The sequence below is a fragment of the Frieseomelitta varia genome, unplaced genomic scaffold (assembly GCF_011392965.1).
Source record: "Frieseomelitta varia isolate USP_RPSP 00005682 unplaced genomic scaffold, Fvar_1.2 scaffold_659, whole genome shotgun sequence".
Classification (NCBI taxonomy): Eukaryota; Metazoa; Arthropoda; class Insecta; order Hymenoptera; family Apidae; genus Frieseomelitta; species Frieseomelitta varia.
In genome coordinates this window covers 186,959-207,469 of record NW_025110433.1, presented here as the reverse complement: position 1 = coordinate 207,469, position 20,511 = coordinate 186,959, and the positions used below count along the sequence as shown (strand labels likewise).

General features: G+C 45.5%; 1 protein-coding gene across 2 annotated transcripts in view; it reads right to left on the bottom strand.

Annotated features, from left to right (window-relative positions):
• Positions 1-1,573: 1,573 nt before the first annotated feature.
• The window catches only part of LOC122534998 (homeotic protein ultrabithorax), a 134,924-nt gene continuing 115,986 nt past the window's right edge, over positions 1,574-20,511 (bottom strand). For both annotated transcript variants that reach the window (XM_043666140.1, XM_043666141.1), the window contains one exon: positions 1,574-3,525. The gene's annotated coding sequence lies outside the window, so the exon portion shown is untranslated. The remainder of the gene's footprint in view (positions 3,526-20,511) is intronic.

Below are 20,511 nucleotides of genomic sequence, written 5' to 3'. Positions count from 1 at the left end.
CGGCCGTTCTTTCTCTTTCTCTTTCCTTTCCTCCTTTCGCTTATATTTCTTCTCTCCTCGCCCTATGTTACATAACCGCCGAACGAACACTGTTACGTAATCGAGAAAGACGAAACCGTTCGCGGTATGGTATTGCTCTGCATAGTATGTGCATGAATGATCGCTGTTCGATAGAGTTTTCCGTTGGAATTTGCAATGACGACGGCAAGCGATTCTTCTTCGAACGGAAGATTCGATTGACGATTGAGAATGAAATACGTATGCGTATGCAATATGTATATGTATTAGATTGTTGCGTGAACATCCGCGTGACGATTGAAAATTTCCGCGAGTTTATTAGGATTGAAGTCTGCTGAATTCTCTCTATTCGTGACTATGAATTGAAAAGCGAAGGTGTTGGCTCGCAACACTAACACCGGGATCTCGGAAAGATACTAAGCTCGGAAGAACAGGCAAAACTTTAAATTAAAATGTAATAATCGACCAAAGACGTCGATTGTGACAAGTGTGGAATTCTCTTGCAAGATGCGTCGAATTCAGAAAGTCAAAGTCCAATTCGTATTTATTAACTTTGTTACATCACTGATTTCGTTATTTCATCCGCGGCAATCTAACACACGTATACATATGTACATTTCCATTCGGGCTACAGTGGGAAAAAATGAAAAAAAAAAAAAAAAGCGACGGAGGAGGAGAAAAAAAAAGCTGCTACTTTCCCGTGAACAACAATGGAACGGCGCATACGGTCACGCGAGTAGGGAAATATTACGGGAAACACGGATCGCCGGAAGGAGGAACGCAGGAGAGATTCACAGATGGATTGGTACACGGCCAGGGCCGCAGGCAAAAAAAAAGCGAAAACACGCATAATTCAAGTTTACATCGCATTTATTTTGTTCCTTTTTTTTTCCTTAGTAATCGTATAATCAAGGTAATATTACAATCAGCGTTCAGAACAGCAACCGCCCCCTACGACAGAGCATCATCTCTCACCGGGTCTTTTTCCTTCGTTTCAACGCAACGCGTCTTGCACGTAGGCAGGCAGCTGCGACCCTGGTCGCCTCTCGCGGGCTACAATTACAATCAGGATTCGACAAAATCGGGTAAAACAATCGATAACCCCTAATATGTTACAAAAAGAGGATGCTGCGTGTTTGTGTTGTGTGTGTGGGTGTGTGGGTGTGTGTGTGTGTTCTCCGTTTCCTTTCTGTTTCTTCTTGCCACCATCCGGAGAAAAAGAAGTTACGTCTACAGGGGACGAAGAAAAAGAAAGAAAAAATAAAACAAATCGACGACAACGATTGCGGCTACCACTACGCATGGATAACGCCTACCCCTATTATAAGATACAGGCCTACTCGCCTAACGAAAGAAAGGAGAAAAAAGGAAATCGATATTTTAATACGTTACAGCACAGCAGAGCGACGAATGCGTTCGTTTCTATATATATATATATATATATATATAACTTTCTTTTTATATTCACTCGTTCCAACATTCCTCGTTTCGTTTCATTTTTTCTTTTTTGTCCTTTTTAATCTTTATTTTCTTTTTTTCTTTTTTCTTTTTTACTCATTCTTCCCGTCTTATTCACCGAGATCCACAAAATAAATAATTATTAACATTACATATTCCTCTTAGAAATACTGCGTTTACCTATTATTCCTTGCGTGTCTCTTAGCGGCTATTCGTATACATTCATTAACTAGAATAGTTGTTTTATTTGCTTAGGATAGCGCCACGTACACTTTGTGTCTGGGTAGGCGTCTATAGGTACTAGGTAGGTACGGTACAATGTAATAATCTTGCTTCGTTAGAGTCTATCTTGCTTAGGAGAGTTTCCGTTCGATTCTGTTCTGCTTGAACGGAGTGTCGGTAGGAATCGAGACGATTCGCGGATAAGGGGAGGGAAAAGAAAGGGAGAGAGTGAGAAATGATACACGAATACAGCGAAAGAAAAAGGAATAGTTCGAAGGAGAAGGAATCTGTCTGCACCTCCAATTCCTTTTTTTTTTTTTTCTTTTCTTCTTTTGCCTTTTTTCTCTTTCATCCCTCGGGAGAGGGAAAACAAAAAGCTACATTCGACTCGCGAGAGGAACGCGCGCGCGCGCGTTGCTCCGTATCGAGCGCCCGATATTACACCGCATAAACTGTTCTATATATAATATTTAACAAAATTATCGAACATCAACATATATATTTTGTACCGATCGAAAGAACCACGTTTTCACCGTGCGCCGAGAGATCATCAGGATCAGGATACACTGTCATCTTAACAGACATAATTGCCGTTGGCCTCTTTCTCATCGAAAGCGGTAAGCCGTGCTCGAAGAACAGCGGGAATTACACGCACACACGGCGACGGTAGAAACGTGTTCTCGTGTCGTTTCGCAGACAATAAAAAAAAAAAAATTAACAAAAACATAACATCAACAGCAGTCATATATATAGCATAACACGCTCCGGAAAGCGAACGCGCGTGATCAAAAAGCGAAACAAACGGAAGAACGCTAAAAGTAAAACGAAAAACGGAGAGGGGGGGGGGGGTGTAGAGGAAGGGAGCATTCGCGATAGTTTTAAACTAAGTTTTCTGTACAATCGATCCACGAAACAAAGAATTTCTCTTTCTCTTTTTTTTTCTTTTTTTTTTATTTCGTCGCCGATAAACGAAATACGTGAAATTGAAATATTCGCCCCTCCGCACCCCCTCCCCCCGCCCCCCTCCGATCCGTTTCGAGGATCTTGCCGATCGTCGCGTCGACACGATACTCGGGGATACCTTTGTCCGCTTCCTAAGCGTTTCACTTACTATATTAGTACATCTTCTTAGCCTTTTCGTTACGTATTTAGGTTTCGGAGTATATCGCGCGCACCCCAACGCTCCCATCGTACCTCGTGAAGTGTGTTTCAATAATCCGAGAGACAACGAGACGACGAAAGACGTCCGATAGGGAGACCTTCGAGAGAGGCATACGCACCACACGTTTGCCCGAAGTCGGCTCTTGCTCCTCTCGCTCTCGTTTCTTTCGACGCGTTCTCGAGAGCGCGGGTATCGTCGTCTCTCGCGTCGATCATTCACCGCTGGAAAACGAGAGACGGACGGAGATCGGTTGTTTCCACGGAACGGAACTGCAACTCCGTATAACTCACCCCCTCTATCTACACACTACTGCCGCCAAAAGCAGGGACTACAGATAGAGAGGCCAGAAAGGGGGAGGGGGTGGCAGGGGGCGAAACGGAGAGGGGGACTACGACAATACTAGGCTTGTACGGACGTCACTGTGCACTTGGATACTGATTGGTCTGCAGGATTATTGGTCAAAGTGAGCTACAGGAGGTTTCCATGGGGGGTTGGTTGTGGCTGGTGATGGTGTGGTGCTGGCGCGCGGGGGAGCGGGAGGCGGGTTCGTCACTCACCGGGTGCAGCATCCGATTCGCCGCAACCGATAAATTGACGATCGACAGATACGCACATCGACCATCTATTTGGCATTACAGAGACAGTGGATGCAGCCTGCCACTCACCTGAAACAGAAATCAGAAACATGCCGTGTTAGGTGACGAGCTGTGTTTCGCCGTGATGCGTTTCTTTTTTTTTTTTTTTGCCGACTCAGTCAATCAGTAGCTCTCCTCCTTTTCAAACAAGCAACAGAGCAAAAAGAAAAGGGAATCAAATCGTGTGTGTATGTTGCATAGTTTTAATTATTCCAGAAGATAATCGCGCGAGGAAGAAAGACGCAGCGCCAAAGAAAAAAACACCAATTAGGCGACTACGTTGTCGTAGAATTCTTAAGCATCGACCTAATCACGGTGGAAGATCTTTCGAAATACTCCCGGCCTTCTACGAACTCGATCATCTTCTCTAGCGTCTAGACATACGAAATTTGACTTTCGAAACGATTCTTAATATCTAAATATCAACTGCTCAATGTCTTCGAGCGATATATTTCTTTCAAAATTGACAAAATTAAGTATATATTTCGTGTAAAGAATAGTACTATGAAGAACACGTGATCGTCTACGCCAGACACTGATCATCAATATGAAAAAGTGTTCCCATACTTTTTTCAGCGGGCTCTTCTACGTCGATTTCCTTCCCAAAGGAAAAATAAAGATTTTCAACAAAATACCGAGCCATTAATTCGTAGGCGGGGGTGGCGAGTCGTCGGAGGGTGTTGCAGCCGGTTTCAAGGTTCTGCCGCCGCGTGGTCTATAGGTTCATACGTTGAACGTGTCGAAGACACGACGGTTTAGGGTCGTCCGGCCGCTGGTTCAGCTCCTTTTGTAATGGGATGAATGCACGTGGTGCCTTGTCCGGCCACACGCACGTTGAGCCCGAGCTTTCGCTGTGTCTGTATCTCGACGGGGATATCGATAGCCCGCGTTAAGAGCGAAAGGGGTTGGGTCGGTAAGGTCCTAGGGAGGAACGGGACACACCGGAGGCAGGCGCGCGTTGCCAATCCGCCGGCTGCCGGTTCCCCCTTTGGCCTTTTCTTCCGCGTGCCCTCGCCGCCCCTTTATCTTCCTTTTTATAACCAGTCGCTACTTTCCACCCACCGATTCTTTCTTACAATCCTTTGACGCTCGACTCGACTCCAGTCCCGGCGTACGCGGCGATTCGTGAAACTACCCCCTTTTCTTTCTTACCACTGTCACGTGTTCCATCTGTGCCTCTTTTCTCTTTCTCTGCTTGAACTCGATCGTCTTGGCTTGGCTACTAACTATAATATATTTCTTCTCTCGATTCGTGAAGTTGTCTCTTCATCTCTGTTATCACTATACCGCTTTCTGTTTGCGACTTCCTTCGAATTCGATCGCCTCGCACGAATAATGTGAGTAAATGATATGCCTAGCGAAAAAGTTGTTGACGCTTGCGGCTTCATGCGATCGCAACGATAATTCGCGCAGTCACGAGATGAGGAAGAGGAGAGAGAATCGCGATTGCACCAGCAAATGACTTCGATAAAGTTGTTTGCCCTGGCTGCGTCGGCCGTCGTGACAAAGGCGGATGAAGAAACGGAAAGGTGGAGAGGATGTTCCGCAGCACTTGGCAAGGTCGGCACATTTTACAGCCGCAAACTCGCGCCAACTGTTCAATCTATCCCGCTTATACGACCTGCTTCTTCTTTCGTTTCCCTCGGAATATCCCTCCACGGTCCGAATTCACCACGACGCTGGCTCCGGTTATTCCTTTCGATCCTATCGACCGATTCTTCTACCGTTTCAATAATTCTCTTCATATTCCTGCGTTTCACGAGCTAATAATCGCGATATAATTTCTCAGATTTAGAGGAAATTTTGCACGAACGTGTCTACAAAATGGTGTTCTAATGAATTCGAAGGTTCACGTTACAGGTAGTAATTTTGTAAAAAGGAACATTCTCGAACTCTCCTTCGAATTCTGAAGAAAATAAGGAAAAAGGAGATTGTATTTCTTGCCTAGTATTAAATACGATCTTATTACTTATACAAGGCTTGTTAATATAATGTTTCAAACTTGACCAATCATGCAACGATAATAAAATTTGACAACGTTTTAGATATTTGTAACACGCGTAATATATTGTTCAGATAAATCACGAGAAAATACATTTTGTATTTAATACTAGTATAAAATACGACGAAAGGGCAATAAATTTTCAATGTGCTTCACTGTGCTCCCATGAAGCAGAAAGAGTAACTTGTTACGTCTTTCGTCTGAAATCTTTATTCGATAAGAACAGAAACGGGAAAGATATCGGCGAGGAACGAAGAAACGGCGGGGGCTAAAATTATTCTAGGAATGCCCTAGTGAGAACATGCTTGTTTGTCCGCGGCTGTATTTCATTTTTGCCGTAAGTTTGCCTTTCGGCCTAGAGTCACTTCGCGTTCGCCCCGGCTGCGCAACGAGTTTAAAACGTACGTACATATATACACGGAGGCGTTGCTCCTTCGCGCATTTATCAGGATTTCCGAAGGAAGCCGGAGTTTTTAAGCCGCAATAAATTTCCGTTCCCGCGTGCCTTTGCGTCGCGCGAGTCTAACGTTGCTTAAAGCTCGCAAAAACCGAAAGCACGAATCCTGGACGCGAGACGACGACGACGACGATGCCAGTTTCGCCACGGCGTGCTTGAAAAGAGAGAATACAAGGGAGAGAGACTATTTGGAGGGAATTTGCCACGGACCGAGCTTTGGAATTTGAGTAACAGTGATTCGCGAACTCCTCTCTCGGTTAATTCGTAGAATCAGAGCAAACTACATGGAGCAAAAGATCACTCGATTCACAGGTCTTTTTTTTTTTTAATTTATAAGTAGAATTTGTAAAGATAATACATTTTGTTATGTTTGCAGGAGAGATAGATTTAATATTTGGAAATTGATAATTGTTGTTTGACAGTCAACTAATAGTTGAGCGTCAGTTTTTTTCAATTGTAATGTGAAATTGCATAAAATCGGCAGCGTAATAATTAAAATGGTACAAGATAATAGAGTAATAAAAGTAATAAATTAATTCTATCAAAATTAATAGATTCTTCTCTGTGGGTTCTCTTTCTTTTTTCAACAAATAATTCCTTTGTTACGAATAGCGAATACATTTATCGATGTATTTTCCTTCGGTTTCTACAATTCTATTTTTCTATTTATCATTCTCCTTTCTCCCAATTCACTCGCAACTAGATTCCATCATCTCAAATTCAACGGAGAAGCTCGCGTTAAAAAACTGATCCTCTATCCGTCTTCTCCGGGGAAACTTCTGATACGTCGAGTCATCGAGTCCTATATTTCACGGTCGTAAATCCAATCTCTCGGCCTCGTTTCCCAACGAGCATTTAAGAAATCCAAGCGCGCGAATCGGGAAAAAATAACCGAGGGTAATATCCACCGTGCAAGAACGGCACGACCATTAGAACAAGAGACACGCGAAAGGGTGTGCTAGGGTGCAAGAGAGAAAGAGAGAGAGAATGGAAGAGAAAAGGGATGGGGTTGAGCACGGAGCGGTTATTATCTATCGCTCTCGTTACCACAGGTTGCTCGTAAACCGGCCGCATCAAGAGGGTGGGGGCGTTTGGGTTGGAGAGCAGAAGCATAGGTAGGTAGATACCGGTACTCATATCGTTGTCGTCGTCCCGTACCCTCGTGCCACTACGGCTAAGCCCCGTTTTCTCCATCTCTCTCATACACACACACCCACACTCACACGCACAAATACATTCTTTCTCTCTCTCTCTCTCTCTCCCCCTTTCAGTCGTTCTATCGCTATTTTATTCGGTTATCCATGCAGGGTATCGCGCACAGTGCGAATGGACTGCTGCGTCAAGGGGGCACTTGAAAAATCTCCACTTACGAGTGCCTTTCCTTCCTTCCAAACGATCCACCATCGACGCCGATTGCTTTTTATCCCTTTTCTTTCGCTCTCTTGTCTCCAAGATGCACCGAGCAAGGGAGCTCTTTGTCTGAAGGAGATACTATCTAGTATCCTGTCTCCTTGCTCAAGGATCGCTCGGTCAAATGACTTCATCGCGCGACCAAAGACACCAGGTCTTCAGCCATTGGGGATTTTTCGTATATATTGAGAGATTTTCGGTGAAAGTTTGTTGCTTCTTCATTGATTCAAGTTCAGTTACTAATCTGTCCATTGTGTAACGAGACATCAAGTTACATCTGAGATTTTTGAGAGAGACAATTTTTCGTTGGTTCTAATCCAGCTCGCGCAGATATTGAAAATTAGTTAATTAACGATCTACTTTTCGTACAATGATTTTCGTTCAACCGTCAACTAGCATCTTTAGCCCAATGAATTATGATAACAGATACAAAAATAAAAACGATAGTGATTGTTTAATTTGGTAATCCAGTTTATTCGTCCATTGAAAGAACTGTTACGAAGAATCATATTTATTTGACGACAATAAACGTCAACCTGTATACGCACGACTGTACTTGCAGTCGAAAAAAGAATCGCGCCTTAACCTTCAACGCGGCGCGCGATCGAAAAAGGTGGAGGCAAACCTGTCCCCCTGGAACGATACAGCAACGCACCGGCGGCGTGTCGCCCCATAATTTCAATGCGTTCGCAGTCTATAAACGCGTAGGAAACACAATGATGATCGATATTTCAAGTCCGGGCGACGAGCGAGAGGACGCGAGTCGACGCTCCGTGCAGCGGCTGAGAGAGAAAAAGTGAAAGAGAGGGAGAGGGAGGGAGGGAGGGAGAGAGAGAGAGAGAGAGAGAGAGAGAGAGACTGCTAGGTCGGCGGATGGCGAGACGGCGCGGAGGAAGTTCGCAGAAGCATCGGGATTGAGATCGAGTCGCAAGTTTTTTATCAGGGCGACGTTGCACGAGCGCGAATTGCGCGTAACCCCCGCGGGGCAACAGCACGCTCGTCGCGACAGGGGGCAGCACCAACACCGTACCCGGACCCGACACTGCGTGGTGTGTAGTTGCTGCGAGCAGCCGCTGCACCAGGAACTCATAAATCTCCGGGGATATAGATGGCTCTAGTGTCGCGTGAGGTTGCAAGCTACCCCATGCAGGGTGCCATGGAACGCCCTCCCGCCCCTACTCTATCCCCCGTAACCAACCCATTTCTCTGTCTCTCTCTCTCACCCTTTGCCCCTGTCTACCCTTCTTCGTCCATCTTCTCTCTCGCTCTCAGGCAACGTCCTCTTTTCGTCCGTCGAAGCCAGGCCAAGTTCCATCGGTCTTCCTCCGTTTTCGAATGCGTCGAATTACCGGAATCCCACCTTCGAAACCAAAGGTGGTCCTTTCTAGTCCAACAATCTTCCCTCTTTATCTCTCTGCTATCGAGACATTTCACGCCGAGTGAATCGTACAATTTTCACTCCGGTATGAATGTCTGAGAATGTCTCGCTTCTTTTAGTTTGATTTTAATTGAAATATACGACGAGTGCTGCTTCAACGTACAAAGATCAGAAGTTGCAGACATTGACGGAGGCAGTGGAAAAGTTGGAAAAGTTACAAGTTGCCAAGAAACACGTATATAAAACGAAGTATTTTTATAGAAAAAGAGTTAAGTTAAAGTGAAGTCATTATTCCGACTGCCGAATGCTATTGCCCAAAGTCCTATTAGTACGGCACGGTAATCTATCTGAAGAAAGTCTGTTTGGTTAAAAAAGATGAAGCTCCAGCGAAGTTAGGGGGATTGTCAAATAGTCAAATAGTCGATGGAAGACTGCAGAAGAGTCGCATCGTCGACCTATGTGACACTCAGCGATTTTCTTCGAACAAGTTGACTGTTGTACACCCACGGGAAGATTCCGATTCGTACACCGTTCCGTGTCGTCGCATAATTGACTCGTTTCGTTGTATGGGGAAGCAGAGATGTACGAGGAAAAGCATGGCACTCGATGACGAGGGAACATCAGTTCAGGAAATAAGAGGGGATTCTCGCGTAGTCGGTGATCTTCCCGGTGTGCCCCCGCAGTGTTTACATCGGCAACATTTCCAAGCGTAGCCGGGCGAAATATTACCGTATCGCCTCGTGCCGTAGAGTGATATCGCCGGGTAATATATCGTTTCGCGTGTTTTATAGCGACGCGTACTCGCCCTTATAGTGGGTGTACCTGACTGCGCGGATATCTTGGCCGGGTGCGATGCGACCCGGGGATATATCGGACACACCACGGAAACAGCCACGGGATCCTTCTTAAGCTCAAAGCGAAACAGAATGCTTCGATGCCTGGATATAGCACGCACGAGTAAACGATAGTCGCGAAGAAATAATGGGGTGAAATCGATGAATTGCAATTCGCTGCTTGAATAGCGATTAAAATAAATTTTGGTGCAAAGATAATTATCCGCCGAGTATCTAGCGATACTTTTGCTCTACGGTGAGAATTGCTTTCATTTTTAAAAATTCTATACAAACAGGATCATGTACGAACGAACGCAAGAGGAAACTAATCCACATGGTGGATAAGAAAGTAGCTAGACAGTAGCTCGCAGTAATAAAGGTAAAAAGAAAATGAAGACGTATAAATAACGATGAGCATTCGTACATCAGTTTCTCCAAGACTTTGAAGGACGATAAATATTTAATATTTCACAGGCATTTTCTGTTTTTTCCATTTCCCAAGAGTACATGCAAATGCATATAAAAGCATCTAAATAAGATTTACTAAAACTTTCAAGTGTTTCAAGACATCGACTTATATTCGAGAAGCTACTCGAGGTACTTCACAGTTCGTCACTGGTCGCAACGAGGCGAAACTCTCGAAGCAGATTCGAGATTGGAGACGCGGGTGTAGAATCGAGGAAATTGAAACTGGCGGTAAAATTTTCGATACAGTATCCCGAGCCCACTTCTCCTCTCTCGTAGGCTCTCAGGATGTGCCAGGAGAAATGCGGGAATACCTATAAGCCAACAGCGCGAAAGAGCGCCCTGCCGAGCCAGAACTGCATGTTGGTACGGCTCCAATGTAGGAGTAAAACGAGTACATAGGTCTGAGAAGCGGCAGAAGGAAGAGAGAGAGAAGGATGAAGAGGAGAAAGAAGAGCGGAGTGATGGAAGAGAGAAAGAGAGAAGCAGGGAAAGAGACGTGGAGGGTCCCAGGGGCCAGAAAGCCAGAAACCAAGCAAGCCGGCGAGCCAGCCAGTCAGACCAGCCAGCCAGCCGAGCCAGAGAAAGGAGAGAGGACGACGCCGATGATGAATCACCCGCCAGGAGTGGGCAAGAGTAAAGGAGAGAGGAGAGCAATAAGAGGACGAGCTACGCAAAAAAGGCTGCACGTTGGAACGCGCTAGAGCGAGTCGCTAACTGACTTATCTACACATCGGAGTATCAAGCCATCCTCGACGCCCGTACGTAACAGGCTGGGTTGTGTGTCCCGGGTATTTCGGTTGTTACCGAGTTAAGTAAACCTTCGTTCACGACGGTAAAAAAAAAAAAAAAACACGTAATTTTGATCGCCGCAAGACCGAAGAATTCGGTTGACGGAGAAATAGAAAATAAAAACGAGAAAGAGAAATTGAAGAGAAATATTGGAAGAGGACTGTGTGGAGGAAGAAGAAATCGTGAAGAGAAGTGGGTATACGGTCTGTAATCGGTATCGGGGAAAACTGAATCCTTCCCGTGGGCACGTGAGCGAAGAAAATCCGAGGGGTCGAGTTGCCGTCGCCGAGGAAATTGGGTTGGTCGTCGCGAGCCGACTATGGGGGAGGCGGCGGGTGGAACGAGGAAGCGAAAGAAGTTCCCAGTATCATCAAAGACCGCGTGGATCGGTGCGCGGCTGTGAACGTGTACACACCGATGCGCTTTATACAGAAGTTGCGTTCGCTCGGTCACGGGTAATGGTTTTACGAGCGTCAAGGGTGATATAAAGAAAATGAAAAACACGCCGGAGCTACTGCCAACATGCGCGGGATATAACTACGCTCCGTCGTCCCTTCCTCTCTGTCTCCGTTGCTTCTTCTTAAGTTTATATAAACCCGGAGAGAGAGAGAGAGAGAGAGAGAGAGAGAGAGAGAGAGGCGCAGAGTCACCTCAAAATTCTAACCACCCTTTGTCATCTCCTTGCGATTTAACTCCCCGCGGAGTGCGTCGCAATTAGTTCTCATATTTCGCTACCGCTCACACCGCCAGCTGAACTTTTAAAGCGCCTTCGCGCGCTCCACCGTGGACATGATTTACTCGGTCAAGAAGCGTAAACTTTCACCATCCCCCCCCCCCTCCCCTCCCCCCTCTAAACTTTTATTCCATTGTCCGTTTTTAGTTGAAAACGAACAATTTACCGTGGCCGCGCGGTCTGATGCGAGAATAATCTCTCGAGGGATCGAGCGAGACCAGCGAGGGAGTCGGTCCGCGGCTCGTTCCACCCCTCGCTATAATTTGCAAAGATGCGCAACTTTTTTCAGGCATTAGAATAACGAAGGAGGCAACGGCGAAAAATAGCCTCGTTCCTTTCTTTTTTTTTTTTTTTTTTTTTCCCCACTCGCTTCGTATCGTCGGGTAGGGATTACGCCTACGTGGCTGTTATCTCTTCCAACCCCTTTCGCGTTTTATGAAGTCTCGTCGCGCTCCTCCTTTTTTGTATCTCTGACGCGAGCGAATACTTATACATACCTGTATCTACGCAAAAAATATTTTGATATCTCAGGCCTCAATTACTTAGTTTTAAAATTTGGTCATTTAACTGAACTTTATTACTAGTCCCTAGCGCGAAGAGTGTAAAATATAGAGACCATGAGTTAATCCAGTATTTATAGAGTGTTACAATAGTCGTCTGTACGATCTAGGAACAACCTATTTGTAGATAAATCTTCAATTGTCAAAAAGTCGAAGAGGCTCACTCTTAATCTCGTAGAATAGGAATGTAAGAACAAGAGAAAATGCAAAGATGCATCCCCGATTTTTACCGACTTGAAACGTGATCTAGAAGTGCATCCTGTTAGAGGGTAGGTGTGCCGTCGAGTGTATCGCAATTAGGCAGCCGGTTTCACCCCGGCGCACTCGCGCACTCGTAAACTTGCTCGCCTTTATGCACGGCTCGCGAACGCGAGAAACTTTTCGAGAACTTCAACGAAACTCGAGAAAGGTTACTTCGATATCGCGATGTATGTAAGTGGGTTGCGGACGAGGGCATTATACCACGGGGGAAGTTGATGCAACCGAGGGTTCCGGTCGCGTACAATGAACGCATTACACGAGGAATCTTCGTAACTCGAGGACAGAGTGAGGAAGGAAACGCGTTAAAGCCACCTATAACTCATGCTTCGAACATCTGCCGCGGCCAATAAAAATTTCTCCAACTTGCTAGCTCTTTCTGTCGATGCCAATTCCTTGCTACGAAATTCTGTCGAATCTGTGCAGGGTGTCTCCGTGATCGTGATAAATAAAAGTGACTAAAGGGTTCTACACGCAGGAGAAGAAAGAATAATATCTCTCCATGTGAAACTACGTTCTTGGATTTGTCGAGTGTACGCTTGAAGTTGACTTATTTCAAAATTTTTCCATTTTCGTGTCTCGTTTTCAAAGCAGACAGAGTTGAAACGCGTTTAATTTGTGTCCTGGAGAATTAGTTTGATGCACGTACACTTGTTTCCAAATTTAATTTTCCGAAAAACTTTAACTCCCTTTCGACTAGTTACTTCCGCTCAATCCGGAAATTCAAATGTACTCGACAAAATTATCAAACTTCACTTTCTCCGAAACGGCTTATTTTCACACGTAAGATCGAACCTCTCGGCTCGATTGCACGTCGATCGCACACGGGCACACCCTGTGCACGATCGCGAACGTAACGAGAAAGCGGGAAAATAAACGACAGATCGATAGGAAAAATCGCGAAGGTGCGAAAGATGATATCGACGGAAGTCGGTCGCGCCGCGAATAAAGACATTAATCTTGTTCCGCGATAAAGTAATGCGAACAATGATAAATTCCGCGCGGGGATATTTATTACGTGCGCGCGGGCGCTCGTGGTCAAGGAACATTTAGCTCGTACCACTTTATTTCAACGCGATCTCGCTCCCGGGTGGTCTGTATAAATAAGCAGCCGTCCGAAACTGGAAACGTTCGAGTCGAGAGTAGAGAGAGAGACAGAGAGAGAGAGAGAGAGAGAGAGAGAGAGAGATTTCGCTTCCCCATTTCGATCGTTCGAACGATTTTCACGCGTTTCTTTTTAATTAAGCTACCAGGCCGTGTCCGCGACGCGTTATCGGTCGCAATTATTCGCCGTTGGACACGACAACGGGCATATGAACAACCGGAGACCTTCCCCAACTGGCTCTCGATTGATGGACAAACGCGAACGCGCGCGCACGGTCATTCTTGCCGCGTTAAACGAACCGTGTAATCGCGCACACGAGACACGTAGCAGAAATGCAGCACGCCGCGTGCACGGAGACTGCGACTGGCCGCGTGCTTTTTCAACCACGACGAAGAAGGCGTAAAACTACTCGCGAAAACGTTGGTCGCGGCTCTTTTGCCGCGCGACAGCTCGTGAAACGGTTAACGCGTCCCCGTTCATTCTCGTTTCTCTCTGCACAAACGCCATCGATTTTCTGGACACCCACGCGAATCTCTCGAATTCAAATATTCTCGCGATTTCAACGAACAAGCAAACGTTTACTCGATGAAATTTCAACTGCACAAAACTGTCGCTATGCACTTACGAAGAACTTTTAACAGCGCCATTTTCGAAACGGAGCTTTCATTTTACCAACTGGTAGAATACGATATCTCACGAGCCGAAACTGAATATACAGACGCGCTGAATATAGAATTTTGTGGGAGGAAAGCAGAAGAAAAAAAAGAGCAGATCGAATTCACGGCATGGACGGTGCCTAGAAAAATTAAGCAGTTATGTAAGATAATTTGGCAACGTCGCAGCAGCCATCACGCTGTAGCCCGAAAAGTGGCGGGAGGGAGGGAGGTAGAAGGGAGACAGGGAACGGACGAAAGAGAGACGAAGGGCAACGACGTGGCGTGTATCGTATGTGTTAGAAATATCCAGCCAGACGGAGCGAAGCCGTATGCCATCCTCCTCTCTGCGGCTAGCCAAGGCCCGAAAAGAAAAGAGACGAAAAAAAAGAAAGGAGGCTATGGAAGCCTTAGGTTTTGTGTTGCAAGAGAGGTTCCTCTCTCTAGTCGGAGGATGTGTGCCGTTGCCTCCTCTGTGTCCCGTTCTGTGAGCCACACCACCCTAACCTCAAAACCGAAATGGAAGAGGACGGGGAGAGGAGGGAGGCACGGCGAGGCGGAGGAGGAAGGGAGAGGAAGTAAAGAAAAGATCGAGATGGCGTTACGATTCTCCGTTTCTCTTTCTTTTTCGTGCGGCGTCATCTCCGCGTCGCTCTTTCCGCCGCGTTCGCTTCGGAGCCCGGGGATTCTGGGAGTTTTTAGAGTGCGGCCCCTCATTGTTGTGTAAATGCGGGCCAATGGCGCCGGCAGACGGGGGGCGCGCGCTCGCTCGCTCGCGCACCTCCACTTTTAAATGCTAATACCCGGTTGTACAAAACCGGGTTTTACGAAATTCGCGGCTTCCTTCGGGCTACGGATCAGCGACCGCCGGGTTATTAAGCTATCAAGCCCGACGGGAAAAAGCTTTTGTTTATGCTTGTTCGCTCGCGCCGTTTGTAGCGAGCCACGATGTTCTCAACTAGCGCACGCGAAAATTCTACGGTATAAATTAAAGCGCGATTCATGGGCCGCGATCCTTTGTGCTGGAATTTTAAATGTTATTAAAAGCGAAATATCTGGTTCAGGTGAACGGGGGGGGGGGGATATATATATTTTACACACCTGGCGTGTGTAATTTTGATCCGATCGGAAAACGAGAAGATGAATTCACGCGACAAGCGAGTAAACAACCCGTTGTTGCCTGTTTGAAATTCGTCACGGAATTAATACGATCTTGGCTTCCGCTACGAGTGCTCGCTCGTAAATCCAAAAAAAAGAAAAGAGCAACGTGACGAAAAGGGAAGGAAAAGAAGAAACGAAAGAAAACAGACATCGCTCGATGTCCAATTATCCATCCGAGTGACGAATTAATTTCTTCTTGCATGCAACACTTTGAATTCACACGGAAATCATCACGATATTTCGATATCGCTCTGCTCGATGATAGAATTTACGACGGAAAGTAAGCGAACGCGAAATGAAAGCGAAGATAATGAACGAGAAATGATTGAGAAACAGAGAGCGAGAGAGCGTTGGAGAACCGAGGCGCAATCGTTTCGAGCCCAAGGCTACGATGATTCGTCGCGAAGAGATAAGAGGAGGAAGAAAGGCTTCGATAAATGAAGCACGACATTAAGACGTAGAGCGAACTGCAAGGGCGCGATCTGCCGGACGATCCGGCAACTCATAAGTCTCCCCACTCCAGACGCAACCACCCTCTGGCTGGGGAATCCCCCATTTCCCCCCACGCGCTGTTGGCCAGCGTGCAAGCGGATGTCCCGGACGCACGGGCGTAGACTTTACGAGAGTTCAAGTGGTATCAGCTAATAATGACGGTCGTAAACGTCGCGATAAAATCAACAACGAAGAGTTATTGCCAGCCAGTTACGTGGCAACGAAAGGCGTAAAATGATAATGAAGTGCAATCAAAACAAATCATAAAACAGCGGACAGAATGGTACGCGCGCGACACTGTCGTAAGACACGACCGCGAGCACGTTCCTCATCGGAATTCGTACGCACCTGCTGCACGTGAACTTATCACCAGTTACCGCGCGAACGTATATCCCTACATCTTATTCTCGTAATGCATGGGTTAATCGCCGATCAAAGGTGAACGATGTTCACTTGAGAAAAGTAAAAAGTAAAAATGGCATTTTACAATGATTTTGAGAATCGATCGTTTTTACCTAGTATCCATAGAAATTCATGGGAATCCGATTATTTGATACAGTCAACGTATGGTCTTACAACAGATTACGAAGGATAAATCGTAGGGGTGAGAAGTATATAAAAGTTGAAAGAAACACGAGAGAGAGGGCACGGTGGTTTCACGGACAGTGGTCACGCTGAAATTTTTCTAGAACGTCTGCGCGGGAGGTAGGTCAGGGTTTGATTGCAGGAAGGAAGCAGTTAGGGCCCGGTTAAAGTCGTTAAGCCAAGTTTACGAGGTGTTACCGGGAGCGTAACCTGTAAATCTCAAAGGCAGCGGAGAGAGCGCGTGCCAGTGGCCGCCCTTGGAAAGGCCGCGGAAGGGGTAATGGATATAACCGGGGTGTAAGAACCGAGGTAAGACTGCTCGAGCGCTATAAACGCTTTTATGGATCGTAAAATGTCTTTCTCTACGGCCAATAAAGATGCCCAGGACCTACTGTTTGACGAACAAGCAGTTGAATATATGCGTGTGAAAGAACCGAAAGATCCGAATGAGAAAGAGAAAGGCCGACAGGAGAAGGAGAGAGAAAAGATCGTGCATCAATCCGTCGGAATCATGTAGTAAAATTACACGCTGACGGTACTTTATTCCATCTTCATGAGGCCACCAGTCGCGCGGCTTTATTGGATTATTGACGAATAGCCGTGAAATGCATTCGTCGGGAAAATGCAAGCGGAATTCAGTCGAGTCAGCACAACTGTGTGTATACATATGTACGTATACACAAATGCACGAACGGTATAGACAGAGTTGCCTCGTGCACGAGCTACGAAGCCGGACGTTGAGAACCAGAACCATCAACGTAAGTTACTGTACGACCGTGTCGATAAAAACAACCATAAAATGCATTACCGGCGATCATTGGACTACCGGTGGAATAGTGTTAAGTTGGGTAAGTAGGAACGAGTTCTAAATTAAACGGTGTACCGATTGAGGCGTCGGTAAAGCAGAATTGCTGCTTTATCAGCCGAGAATGTGTCGAGCCGTGCTGCCATCTACGACGGAAACGGCCAATTAACGAAAAATAGTGCCGCGCAGTGCTACAGAATTTTCCGCCTCGAAGATTATTCTCTCATCCCTCTCCGCCAACGAATCTTCCGATAGAATCAAAATAAAAAAAAAAAAAATAAAAAATCCGACGAAATAAATTCGTCCTGGCGGTATGAAGATTTACGAACAAAGAGACAATGATAAAAAGTTACAAGCCAACGCAACGAAATACACCACATCGCCGTTAGTCCCCGCCTTAACCACGCCCTCGAAAGCAGGAGTGAGGCGGCCATAATTAAGCTCGATGTCGTTAAAGCCACTAGATGGCATCGCAATGCCATAGACCAAATAATACCTCGTGTAAAGTCGCCTATACTACTCAGTTGCTGTATCCGCGGTTGTACATCTATGTTCACCGTCAAGTATACTTTATCTATGTCATAAGTTTCTATGACACGTGTAGAATTCACATTTCAGATAAATGACGAGGATAGAGACAAACATCGCCGTTTCATCATGCGCGGCTGAAACCAATATACGAACTTAACGATCCCGCGTACCGATTAGTTGTCCACAAAGAATCGCAAAAGTTGGCGTATGAGAAATTCGTCGAGACGCTGCTCGTATCCGAGCCGAAGTCTATAGATCTGCGTGCTCGGTTCGGCAACACGGTTTCGGGATCCAGATAGCTTTAAATATTTCTAGCTTTTAGACCGCGGGCCCCGGTGGCGCGATTTATCGCCTATACGGGGCAAACTTTCCTATAAAAGTAGATCGCCGGAATTCCTCTAAATTGCCTTTTCTTGTTCACTGTCAAAATTTATCTTCGCGTATATCTGCGCCACCGCGGCGGGTCGGTCAGCGAACAAGCGATCGAGAGGGACGGAAGGAGGCTCTCCGTGCCCTGTTCTTTATTTAGGCGACGAAAAAGGGGTGACGTATAGACGTGCGTCTACAGAGGAAGGTAGAAGTTCGTCAAATTCTTGGGCGGTGACTACGCGACGCGAGAGTGGCCTTTCTTAATTGGACGCAGCCTGGTGGTTCCACCGCGTGCTCGCGCAGCGGACAAAAAGCGGCGAGAGCCCCCTCGTTGCCGATAATGAAATGTAAATTTCACGCAAATTCGACGACAAGTTACGAAAAAACGGCCCTGAAATATGTATATCTCGTTATATTATCGAAGCGTGGCACGGTCGCGAATTTAATGCGGCCTCTCTCTGCTATCGATGCACGATTTAATGAGCCCGCGAAACAATGCAACAGAAACGCGCAAGTACTGGCGTGTATGTGTGTGCGCGCGCGCGCTCTACCAAGTCTACTCTAATAAATAACGTCGTAAATATCTAATTAATATGGTAATATAATTCAAATCGTAATTTATCGTCCCGCTAATCGATTTCGCGTCCCGATACGATGACGTTGCCTCCACCACCACCGCGCTAGCTACTGTTCAACCGTAACGCGATTATAGTTCCTGGCAGTATTCCATGCACCGAACCTAACGATCTGCTTTGCGTCGTAAAAACGCGGCCGGCACGTGGTGGTTACGCCGATGAAGAACACCGACGATAAAGAAGAAGTCGGATAATAATTGCTCCAATAGGAAAAACGACGCCGAAAAACCAGTGGTTTCTGCCTTAGTCGATCGATGAATTGGTTGTGATTTCGTCACGTTGCATTGGTTGCAAAACGTTCTCTAATTTCAAACGTAAGCTTCAAAAGAAACGGTCTATAACGAAATGTTTAAGACAACTCCTCTTATTTTTCTCTTTTCGTTTATTGTCTACATGCTATGATAATTTATGTTAAATTACTAAAACTTAGGATATTCTAATTTATTTTGTTTTTTTTTTTTTAGATTCCTCACTAGACAGAGGGACTATCTAATAGAAACATTAGTTTAAAACAAAAATTCTATAATTCTATAAGTTTAATTCCTGGTCTTTACATTAGCTCAAAAAGAATTAAATTCGAAAAACAACAATATACCCATATCTCGATACGATAATATCCCGCAACAAATCGTCGAATCTTGAAAAAATACACTAAAATTCTCCTTACCGTAAATAATTCAAAAAGAAGAAAAGAAAGATAGGCGATTTTTTTTTTTTTTTTTTTGGAAACGTTATCGCATAAATCTCGTCGGAGTCTCCATTTCACGGAGACTTTGATGCGGGATACGACTAGCAATGCATGCATGATGCATGCACCACGCTCGTAGCTATTTGCAAGGCTAAAATCCTATTTTAAGGTTGGCTAACAATGCGGCGTTTCACGAGCGAAATTCGAATTTCACGAAAACGCGGAGCCGAACGACAGCCGAAGGAGCAACGAGTCCATCGATTAAACATCACACACACCGGACCGGTATCGTCGAATCGGCACGCTTGGCCACGGCCTGCAATTACAACACGGTTCGTGGAGTTAATTGGTGAATTCCTCTTGGCGGCATGATGCCGACAAAAGGAACTTTATAAAGTTTTCCGTTTATCTGGAAAACTAGTGGCGGGGGATATGATTTGCCACCGGCCGCGAATTATCGCAGAGAATTTCTCTTCCTTCCCGCCGCTGATAATGAGATTCTGAATAAGGTTCGTAGAAAATTGTTCGTTGTAACCATTATTGTCTGATTAAATACTCGCTGCGCGAATTGAACCTTATAAAATGAATTTTACGTGTTACGCGAGTTGGATGATCAAAGGAAGATTTGTCTAAAGTTGATCTAACCCACTAAGGACCAAACAATGATTTATTATAAATCGGAAATGGAATTTAGATGAAAGGTACGTGTAATGATGAAAAAATATTAGGCGAATCACTGAAATTTTTTTTTATGGATTTAACATTACTTAAAGCAGAATTTAATTAAGAAATGTATTGCGAATGAAATGTTTTTCTCAAAGGGTCAGATTATTTGAAACATTGCGTTAAAGCTTCAAAAAACGATACGAAACAACACGATCATTTTAAACTACTTATTCTTACGTCTTTCGGGGAATAAAAAAATCTCCACGAGAAATCAGTCATCTACCAAAGTCAAAATCATATTGCGAGTCGAGTCGAGAAACGATTAATTTCTTGGCAAACAGCGACGAAGGAAATCCCGTGTGGCAAACACAGAAGAGTAAAAGAAGAGAAGGAACGAACGTAATAACGAGTCAAAACGAAAACGGTATGTCGACTGGA